The sequence below is a fragment of the Peromyscus maniculatus genome, chromosome 3 (genome assembly GCF_049852395.1).
Source record: "Peromyscus maniculatus bairdii isolate BWxNUB_F1_BW_parent chromosome 3, HU_Pman_BW_mat_3.1, whole genome shotgun sequence".
NCBI lineage: Eukaryota > Metazoa > Chordata > Mammalia > Rodentia > Cricetidae > Peromyscus > Peromyscus maniculatus.
Window position 1 is genome coordinate 170,059,824 of NC_134854.1, and position 12,082 is coordinate 170,071,905.

Consider the following 12,082-nt stretch of genomic DNA (forward strand, 5'->3'; position numbering starts at 1 on the left):
AGGCAAAGCTCTTATATAATAGAAGGGGTCCTGGGAGTGGGACACTGTTGAGCCTTACTGCTTTGGAGTTAATAAAGCTTTAGTGGATAGTAGAAGAGGAAAGATAATGAGTTAGTCAGTCCAATTTTCATTTCAGGTGTTGAGATCCTGATAGTTGTGGTTACATTCTCAGTATGGATATTCCTTTAGGGAAAAGATATAAGAGAAAACCAGACCCCCACCTTGGCATCTCCAGTTTCTGACCATGCCAAAACCAAAGACACCTTTTTTGCCTTAAGTGCTTCTGACTTCTCTGGCCTCTGGCAAGTGCAAAGCTGTGAACATTTCTAGCTTTTAGCCAAGAAAGAAACTGATCACTTTTCTTGACCCTAAACAATACAGCAAATATCTACCTCCATTCCGTTGTTGTGGGAATTTAGCAGAATCACTGTATGAAGTAGATATTAGAACAAACAGCTGTTTTTCGTAAGTACTTTGACCTTGAAGAACAACGGAATGGGGATGAGGGTGGGGGAAGAGGACACAAAGTTGAGTTGGTAGGGAGAGGGGACTGGATCTGGGAGGAGTTAAAAGAGGATTGGTAGTGAATATGATCAAAATAAATTATACATTGGTGTTGGAGAGTTGGCTCAGCATTTAAGAGCATTGGTTGCTCTTTCAGAGAACTAAGGTTTGGTTCCTACCACCCACCTCGTGGTTCACATCCATCTGTAACTCCATTCCCAGAGGATTCTCCCTTACTTAATCTCCATGGGCACCAGGGAAGCACATGGTAGACAAACAGACATGCAGGAGAAACACTTACATACAAAAATAAGTAAAAAGTATGTTGCATGAAATTCTCAAAAAAAAAAAAAAACAACAAAAAAACAAAAACCAAACCCACCAAATTCTTGTGACTAGCTAGAAGAGAAATTATTTGCAACTGAGTGTACTTTATTTATCTCATTCCAAATATAAAATACTGAATTCTGACAGTGGGAACAAGAAGCTGGAAGTTCAGCCATGGGGGACACGCGTGGGGGGTGGGTGGGAACTCAACTGGAAACTCCAGCTGACTACCTCAACTTCCCTAGTCCATATCTACTAGATTTTGTAAACTCAAAATTTTATGGTATTATCTTTGTTTGCTTTCTCCACCAAGCTATGCCAGTTGACTCTGATGGATGTTGTATACTCTTGGCTTAATTATATTTTGTTATCCATTGCTGATTCTATTTATTCATGTTGTTATTTGTTCTTTTATTTTGATTGCTATATACTTACTATATAGTCACTCATTTGAAATGGAAAGCATAACCATTGCAGATCATTTCACTGTCTGGACTTTACAGAACACTGAAACATACTTTTTATTGGAGGGGAGGGAAGAGAGGAAGATGTATATGTTCCTGGTATATTCACACATATATGCAAGTGTTTACACAGAGGCCAGAGGAGAATGCTGGGTGTCTTGGTTAGGTGTCCTGCACTATCACTCTTCACCTTGCCCATTTGAGACAGGGTCTTTCACTGAATCTGGAGCTAGGCTGGCAGCCAGCAAGCTTCTGTAATCCTTCTGTCTCTACCTGTCACAGTGTTGAGGTTACAATGGCACACTGCTACAACCAGCTTCTTAGGAGGATGATAGGAATTCTAACACAGGTTCTTATGCTTACACAGGAAGAGCTCTTGCCCACAGAACCATCTTTCCAGTCCCATTCTTTTCTTTCTTTTTCAAAAATTTTTATTTTGTATTATCTTATGTGCATGGACATTTTGTGTACATGTATATTGTGTGCTATTTGTGTGCCTGGTGCCTATGGTGGCCAGAAGAAAGCATTGGATCCCCTAGAGCTGGAGTTACAGATACTTGTGAGTTCCCATGGAGTTCTGGGAACTGAACCTAGGTCCTCTGGTAGAGAAATCAGTGCTTTAATTGATGAGCCATTTCTCTAGCCCTCCCTCATGCTTTTCTTATCAATATAATCTTATAAAATAAGAATTTTATCCTCTCAAATAAATATGTAATTAAACTTTCACCAGAATGTAACAAGTTAAGGAAAAAAATTAAAGGAAAAGGAATATCAGTAATAATTTTAGCACATTTCAACACAGATAACAGACTTAAAAGTTTGCTTTCAACAACAAAAAAAGTCATACTATCTAAAGATTATAGGGTTAGTCACTAGGTAACTCTTTTAAAATTACATGTTGTGGGCTGGAGGGATTTCTCAGCCATTAAGAGCACTTGCTGCTCTTACAGAGAGAGGAGAGGAGGAGTTCCATTTTCATGACTCATAGTCTGGTAGCTTACAATCATCTGTAACGCCAAGGGAATGCAATGCCCTCTTCTGGACTCTGTGGGTACTGCATGTACGCACCCAATCATAATTTAAAATGCATATAATTAAAAATAATAACAATAAATACAAATAAAATTATGAGCCTATTAGTTTTAGGCATTTGTCATAAATGAATGTGTTTTTGTTTTTGTTGACCAGTTTTGTTGACCAGTTCGGTTTATTTTTTTAAAAGATTTCTGTTTGTATTACAGATCTCACTCCTTTCAGGTAAGTGTCTCATAAGGATTTCATGCCATCATTGAGATAGAATATTTCTTGCTTGTTTGTTTTACATTGTTGGAGATTAAAACCAGGGCTATTGAGCATGCTAGGCAAGTACTCTACCACTTAGTAACATTCCTAACCTCTTATTTTGTTCTATTGAGATATGATCTTGTTATCTGGCTCAGGCTTACATGGAAATTGTGACCCACCTGCTTCAACCAGAAGCCAGATTGCCAGAATTACAAGTGTGTGCTACCATGCCCAGCAGTGTCTAAATTTTACCTCCAGAACTATTTTCTTATCTCCTATCGTCAAAATAAATGAATTAACCTCTAATTCCCATGTGCTGTAAAATATTCACTAACTTATTTCTTCTGTTTTTGTAAGTTTGCATAGCAGCACAGGTTATATTTATTATCTATGAGTGGTACTGGAGAATGCTAGGCAAGTGCTGTACACTGAACCAGATTCCCAGCCCTAGGAGGTCTTATTTAATTGTGGTTAATATATAGTAATTAACATTAAAAATGACATAAAGAGGCTGAGTGTGGTGGTGTACACCTGTGTAATCCCAACCCTTTGGAGGTAGAGGAAGGACAAGTTCAAGGCTACGTGGTAAGAGCCCATCTTAGCAAAACAAAACAAATAAACAAACCAAAGATGGAAAAACAATGGGGTAAAAGAAGATGACCGGTAGCTGAGAAGAAATAAAGTCATAGAAGACTGAATAATAAGAATGTTTTCTCAAACAATAGCTGCAGTCAGTTAATTCAGAACAAAGGCCAACAATTATCAATTGACCAAATCTGGCTGCCTGCTTCAGTATAGCAAATGAATCAAAAGTCTTTAAACTTTGAAAGTTTTTACATTTTTAAATATTTAAAATAAAGACCAAAAGAAGACTCATATTTTGCCTGGCATGGTGGCACATAGCTTAGTCTACAGAATAAGTTCTAGGACAGCTGGGGATACATAAAGAAACCCTGTTTTGAAAAACTTTAAAAACAAAACAAAACAAAAACTAGTATTTTATATCAAGTGAAATTGTAAGATTCAAATTTCAGTGTCCATACATAAAGTTTTATTGGAACATGCTGCTCCATTGTTTCAATAGTATTCATACTGTAATCACTGAATCAAGTATTTGTGAAATAATGTGGTTTTCAAAACCTGTAGTACTTAATATCTGACCTTTTAAAGTAAGAAGCTCTGAGTTGATATTTTGATACATTTTTCTTCCTTTCTTCTTTCCTGTGCCAACTATGTAATTTTAGATTTTTAAAAAATTTGCTTATTTTTGTGTTTTGCTTCCACGTATGTTACCATGTGCATGCAGTACCCTCTGTGGCCAGAAGATGGTGCTTCGTCTCCTGGAACTAGAATTATAAATAGTGTGAGTTGCCATGTGGATGCTGGAAATGGAACTCAGGTCCTTTGCAAGAGCAACCAGTGCTCTTAACTGTTGAGCCATCTCTCCAGCCCCTGAAGTAGGATCTCAGGGTGCATGTGGGGTTGGAAACTTTAAGATGTGGGGTCTAGAAGGAAGTATTGGTTCATTGGTGGTGTGCCCATGAAGGAGACAGTAGATCTCTGGTCATTCTTTTTCTTTCTTCTCCTTGTTGGTCATGAGGTAGGTGTTTCTGCTCCACCCTATACTGTTGCCGTGATATGATGCCACAAAGGGTGATGACCTCAGTGTTACAAAGTAACAGCTATAGACATTGTTGAATAGATTAATAACAATTCTTACTCAACATCCTTTGTCATAGGCTAAGTTTATATATGGAAAGGTTGCTAGGAAACAACTTTCTTTAGGGAAAAGTCCAAAGTGAGCACAGCTTGATAGAGTGATATAAGACCCAAAAGTTAAGCGGTAAGCCCCACCTACCTGTACACCAGTAACTTCTGGTGGCTGTATGCGTTTGTCCTTAAAGGCCCCTGCAACACCTGTCCTGGGGCCATTCAGCTGGGAATTCCAGGGAGTGGTCCTGATCTAAGTCCATCCTGGTCAGTGTTTAGTCAAAGCTTGCCTCAAATATGGTTCAAAATTGTGGAACTGGTTTTTCTCTGGTGAATCTCAGGATTAACTTTGGCCTTGTTTGTGACTCAAATTTCTTCCACCCACTTCCTTTGTTCTCTTTAGGAATTCTTAGTATATACCTTTGGCCTTGTAGAAGGAGGGGCTCTGAGTGTTCTTCTTCTGTTCTCAGCCAGGCTGTAACAAGAGGTTTCTGCTAAGGAGAGTGCTTTTCATGCAGTCAGACAGATGAAGAAACCATCACCCTTACCTCAGCCACACGTAGAACCAATCTGACTAACATTCCCTCAGAATACTATCCGTCACATCCCTGTAAAGAGTCAAAGGAGGCTGGGATTTCTTTATTTTTTTCTTAGTAATGAGTCTAGGAATTTTTGATCCTGAAGTGGAAAAGTGCTTTTAAAAATGAGGTGGTGCTGGGGAGACGGCTCAGTCAGTGAACTGCCTGTTGTGAAAACACAAGGATTTACATGAGTTTGGATTCCTAGAACTCATGTAAGAAGCTAGCAGTGGCAGTGTGTTCCTGTAACTGTTGGGCTGGAGTAAGGCAGATCCCTGAAGTTCACTGGCCAGCCAGTTTAGATGAATCAGAGAGGTTCAGTGCGACAAAAATAAACATGGAAAGCTATTTAGAAAAGACTCTTGATGTCAATCTTGTGCCTCCACATCCACACTGATCTGCATGCACACAAGCATACATCTATACTAACAAATACACACATACACATATACACACATACATATACACACATACACACACATACACACATACATACACATACACACATACACACATATACACACACATACACATACATATACATACACACACATATACACACATCCACATCTACACACACATACACACATACACATATACAAACATACATACACACATATACACACAAACACACACATATACACACACAAACACATACACACATATACAGACACATACACACACATACACATACACACACACACACACACACACACACACACACACACACACACACACCCCAACCCAACCAACCAATTAACCCCTCCCTCTGGATTAGTGTGGAAACATTGTGATATGAGTTACATCTTTATTGGTACTCTATCCTTATCTTAGCAATTACTATCTTCAATCCCTGAATACTCAGCCTCATCCTATCTTTTCAGGTTTGCTAAGCTCACCTCTCTTGCCCTCACTGTTCCTTGTTCTCTGGGGCAATTGATTCCCTTCCACCCTAGTTTTCTGAAGTATTTGTTTCAAGGGCACTATCTGGAAGCATAAAAAATATGTCAGTGGAACTGGAGAGATGGTTCAGTGTAATAGTACTTGCTACTCTTGAAAAGGACTGGGATTCAGTTCCAAGCACCAATATTGGATGAATCACAGCTATCTTTAACTCCAGTTCTAGGGGATCCAGGTCTCTATTATGGCCTCTGTTGGCACCAGGTTCATACAAGTAACACACACAGACATGCAGGGACTCAGACATACACATAAAACAAAACAAAACAAAAATAAATCTTAATGACCCCCCTCCCAAAATCATCAGCAATGATGTTTCTCTAACTTGGTTCATTTTTCATTGCTCATGCCTTAAGATTTATTCATTCCTTAACCTTAGAGTTGTACATCCCTTCGCCAATGGGACTACCTCTTCTTGCCAACAAAGAATCAAAGACAGCCGGCTGTGAGCCTATGCTATGGACTACATACCTACATGTGGTCTAAAACCCTCTTCCTTCTCCTTCTTATAGTAAAGGATCTCCACTCTGCCTTGAGGGTTGCCTTGAACCCTCCTCAGAGCCCTTTCCACGCTCCTGTCTATCTATATATGCTGATGGTGTTACTAACTCTTTTAATAAATCTCTTGCCCCAAAAGACAATCCCTATCAATGTCCCCCTTGGATCCAATTCTGAAACCTTTCACTTAGTTTGTTATGTTGTAAAGGCAATACAGACCCCATCTAAGGGTAGGGTCACCATCTTAGACCACCTGCTGTACTCAGTTCCAGAAAGGAACTCAGGAATGTGCCATGACAACTCAAACAGATACAGGGCAGTATGCTCTTGCAGACGTTCTGTCTGTGGTTTATGGCCCTTGAAGATATCTAGATAATTCTGCTGAGCAAGTTGTGGTTCCCCGCCAAAAGTACAACCCAATGGTTTCAAATGTAGTTCATGCCCAAAATTTGGACCAATAGTTTCAAAAAGGTCACCTTGCCCCTTAGCCCTTCTACCTAATCCCAAGTTGCCAATTCCCAACTTGCAGTTTTTCCCTATAAAAACTCTCTACACCTGGGCTCGTGGCCACCACCACATTTCCTCCATCTGCCTGATGGCGGCCCAGGTTGAACCCGACAGTGAAAGGACCCTTATGTGCTTGCATCGGAAGCTGGCTCCTTGGTGGTCTCTGGGGTTTTCGCTAAACAGGTACAACAATGTAAGTTAGGGGTCCTTTTTAGAGGCAGTATATGTTTCTAGCTTCTATATTGAGGTCTTTTTTGTGGCCTGAATAAATCAGAATAATTTTCTAAAACAATAAAAAAAAAGTTTCCTAAGTCTCCCAATGCAATGAGAAAAGTCCAATTTAATTTACATGGTGGTTATGTCCCAGGTTATACCTTCTTGAAGTGTGGCCTCTGATCCAAGGAAAATTTCCCCACTCTGTCTTTATTGACCTTCTCTGGGCATGGCTTGGGCTCCCTATAGAGCCACTTCAGGGACATGGGTTGTATCTTCAAAATCGGAGCGGTTTGTTCATCTACCTACCGACACTTCCTTCTTTGGCTGTGGTTGGTGGACAGCTGCACTGTGACTAGAATTTCAGGGCAAAAGCCCAGGCTCTGGCAGTCCCAGCAGGCTACCCCTGGTCAAGCATCCAGTTTACCAATTAAAGAGACAGATAATGATGAGGAGAGAGAGGTGATATAATACATGAACTTATTGGAAAGAGGAACATCAAAAGTGGCCTAATTACTCAAAGTTCCTCTTTAGGGTGCTGACATAAGCTTGAGTTTAAAAAGCAAAGCATAATTGAGATAAGAAGTAAGAGGTATGTATAACTATGCTGTCCTGGGTCTGGTTCTTCAAGATGGCTCAAGGAAGTTACTGTTTGAGAGGTCAAGGTGGTTCTCAGATGACTACTTCTGCCCCAGAGTATAGCCCCTGCCATGGTGAATAAATGCCTATTATCTAGGGCCTCGGGCGTGGCCTGTCTTACAAGGCTCTTTGAACCCAAGGTGACTGAAGAACTTTAGGTACTTTTGGGTATTTAGAGCAAGACCTTTTTTTTTAAATGGACTATAAAATGCCTTAGTCATCTTCTGTTTGTGCTTTCAGACTTAAAGGGGGACGAGATAGTTTCAAGTATCATTCATTAGTTTGTAGATAACATTCCTTAAGTGATTAACATGCCCATCAGAGGTGAGCAGCTAACCCAAGGTAACAAAGACAGGTAAAAAATAAAGGCCAGAGATGCTAAGCCTGCTACTAGTAATATTAGGGCCCTAGTGAGCAGCCAGCGCTTTTCAGTGAAAGTAGTTCCTGCACTCCTGTTACAGCACAACTAACCTATTCTTGACTCATGCTAATAAACCTTTCCATTGCAGGAGGGGAGAGTCCACTTGAATGAATCCATGTGTTTATTATAAACATTAAATGAGATAATGACTAGACCACTCTCAGCACAGAGCCTGGAACATTTGTCACTCAGTTGTCACTAAATGTAACCTGTGGTTGTTAGGACACATCCCTCTCCACACTTGGTTTAACCTGCCTTCTTTTGGGAAAATTTTTAAGGAGTGACTAGTAAAAAAGTTTTCCTTACAAAGACCTTGCACCTCCACCTTCTTCCTTGAATTTCATGACTGACTTATAAGCTTATATAGGTTATTACTCTTATTCATACCAGACATAGGCAAAACTAAAATCCAGTGAAGTGATTTTATCAAAGCCACATGAGGTACTGTTTTGTCCACAACAACATTTGAGAAGAGAATGTGACTTGTAATTCATAGATAATCTTTGGGAATGGAAGAGAAAGTAGAAGAAGTTGAGGCAATAGAGGAATATTTGGTATAGAAAGATTAAATTAACAAGTATAGCATCATTTCAGCTGCTCAGTTGTGAAGCACTGGGCAAGTATATAACCTCTTTTTGCTTTCATTTTCTGTAGAATGGAACATTATTTATTATTATTATTATTATCATTCTTAATCTTCTGGGGATGTTGTAAGGGTTAAACTAATTAACATATTTTAAAAGTTTAGAACAGAGTATCATTCAAATCATGCTATCTAAAGCAACAATGAAGATAGTTGGGCCATGTCTGGGTAGGGAATTTCAAGATCAAGATCAGCATAGGCTATGCAGCAAGATTCTGTATGAAAAATAGTTAGAAAAAAAAGAAAGAAGAAAAAGAAAAGAAAAGAAAGTTGAAGACAAGCATAGTGAACCAAATTTTTTAAACTGCTCATTAAATGAAACATTGGGAGCTTGTAGCAAGTTTCTCCTCAGGTACCCAAGGACTCTAGTTTCACATTAAATAAGATAATATAAAGTTTGTGTAATTTTGTGCATACAAGAGCACTTTTGATGACTGTCTCCTCACAAAAATAAGTTTCTGTACCCAGGGTATTATGAGAAGAAATTAGGAGGGAAATTTAAGAACTTTTGCGGCATGTGCTTTATAATTACTAAAATTTTAAAAAAAAGAACAAAAGAAGCTAAAATATAAAAACACAAAAACTAATAGTTGAGCTAGCAGTATAACACAGTGTCAAAGCATTTGACTTTCTCACCATCAGCAGTGAGAGAAAGCATTTTAAAAATGGCCTTAAGATAAGCTGATTATTTTGACTTGGTTTACTATAAATAAACAGTGTAAACTGGTTATGGAGTCATGGCATCTGTTTTTCATGGTTAAAAAATAATTATCTTTTTGTGAATGCCTTTACAACAGAAATAGTGCTTATAGTCTTAAAAGTACTTTGCAATATAAGGAATTTTATTTCAATTAAGGATTAACATTTTTGGAACTGATGTGTCTTAGAAGGAGAAAAGGAGAGTACCAGATTAAGGAGATGTTCTATATTCAGTGTATTTTACATTTAGAAATTACATCCATTCACATACAATTAGATGGCAGCTCACACTTCAGGATCCACACACTGACCTGGCCATCTGTTTATGTGTTATTGGTGCCCTTTGGTCCCTATGACAATTACTCCTGTCACACTCTCAGTCCTCTCAGCAGATGATTGGTGACAGAAAAAAATAAGGGCACACCAACTTATTTAAATAAGTTCAAGGAAGACACAAATACCTCAATGACAAATTTATAAAATATGGAGACAGTAATAATAAATAAATGTTAATGGTTTTGGTTAAGAGGCTCAGTCTCATGAATTGTCAACAGAATGTACATAGCAATGACAACCAGGCAATGCTTCCCTACACATCAGATTAGCAAGGAGTTTTAAAAGTAAGAGCAGCTGACCCTGTTAAAAGGTCTGGTTAAACTAGAGCTCATTTCCACTTCAAATGATATGGAAATTAGCACACAGCCTTCAACACATTCATGCTCTTTGACCCGCAATTCTACTTTGAGTTAGTTTTGTACAAGGTCAGACTCCAACAATAGGAGAGTGATTGCAATGACTTATTCTTAATTCTTTAAAATTTATTTTAAGTACATAACAGCAAGCAAGCTATAGGTCTGAGGTCATTACATGTAGTTTGCCTTTTAATCCTTATTAGCTCTGCAAGAAAGATATTGCTATTTCTTTTCTGTTGTTTGTTGCTGCTGCTGTTTGAGACAGGGCCTCACTTTGTAGTCTAGCTGTGCAGCTTAGCTTAGCCTAGTCTTCAACTTGTGATCCTCCTGTTTTAGCTTCTTGAGTGACAAGATCACAGGTGTATATCACTATGCTTAGCTTTGAAATAAATGGTCTATTATTCAACTATTACATGTAATACTTAAGAAGTATTTGATGACATAAAAATGTTATTTAAATTTTTTTTATTTGTTCCTCTCTTCCTCCCCTTCTTCCCTTTGTTTCTTTTCTTTCTTTCTGAGACAAAGACTCACTATGTAACCCTATCTGGACTGGAACTCTCTCTGTAGACCAGGATGGCCTCAAACTCACAGAGATCAATTGCCTCTGCCTCCAGCATGCTAGGATTAAAGGAGTGTGTTCTGAATGGGTTGTAATATCTTAAAAAGAAGTGTCAGTGTTCAATTGCTAATTACTTGAGTCCTAGGCATGTATGACTGGCTTTCAAGAGCAAAAAAGAAAGAAGTTTTGTTTTTATTTGATTTGCTTGTAGGGCAAGACTGTGTAGAATCACAGAGACCTCCTTTGTTGGAGAAATGGATTGGAAAGAAAAACAGCAATCTGCAGAATGTGCTAAGAGGACTTCAGAAGCTTAAAAGATAATCCCTGATGTTATATGTGAAGAAAGTGGGCCCAGGGCAAAGAGTTTCATTTTCTATCAGATCCAGTACTTCCGGTCAGCACCAGATTCCCTCTCCACAGAGATATAGAAAAAAATGGCCTTGCTTCTTCCTACACATGGGATGAAATGGTTCTCGTTCCCAACTGTAAGACTGTGCTAGATCACATTTCCCAACCTCAAAATTACAAAAAAACAACCGAAATTAAAATACTTTGGAACAAGCATGAAGATAGTGTTATGGTTTGAACATTTATATCCACCTCCAAAACTCTTTGGAGTTTTGTTCCTACAGGAGATGAGAGGCTGTAGGAGATGAAGGTAATGTTAATATGGATCAGGTTTGATCAGGTGAGACATCCTGAATCTTGACAAGTGATAACTATCAGCAAAGGTTAATGCTGATCTTCCCAGGACTTGGTCATTATCTCAAATTTTCTCTCTGGGACCCTAAAGATGCTTTATCCACAGGCAGTAGGAAGCAGTACAGAGAGAATGACATTCACATTTCTAAGAGATGGGGTGGGTGGTCTTTGGTTATTTGGTAGGTTATGGATGTTTGTTATAATTTAAGGGAATATAGGACAAAAAGACAACTATTAATCACAGATATTTTGCATTGGCATGGACTTTGATATATTGATATAAATTTAAAGTTAATTTTATTAGAATCCATTATAAACTAAGGGACAACCATTGATCTCAAGTATTTTGTATTTGTAAGGACTTTTGTATATTGACACAAATTTAAGATAATTTTGTTGCAACACACTGTATGTATGTTTCTATTCTTGTTTGGGGGATTTTTGTATATTGATAAAAATTTAAAGTTATTTTTGTTACAACACACTGCATGAATATTTCTATTTTTGTTTGAGGTATTGAGTCTATGCAGTTCATTTGAAAATGTAGGGTGAAGTTCTAGTTTTTGAAAACTATTATTATAAACTATATAGGACAATCAAGAAACATAGGTCAGTAGTTAGTCATTTATAACAATCAAACTTGTAGATATGTTGGGTATGTTTTCTAGGTTCAATAGAT

General features: G+C 38.2%; 1 long non-coding RNA gene across 1 annotated transcript; it reads left to right on the plus strand.

The window, feature by feature from the left end:
• Nucleotides 1-2,508: 2,508 nt before the first annotated feature.
• LOC143272577 (uncharacterized) lies at nt 2,509-11,271 on the plus strand. Its single transcript, XR_013050254.1, has 2 exons — nt 2,509-2,552; nt 10,913-11,271. It is a non-coding gene; the product is annotated as an uncharacterized LOC143272577 (long non-coding RNA).
• Nucleotides 11,272-12,082: the final 811 nt, after the last annotated feature.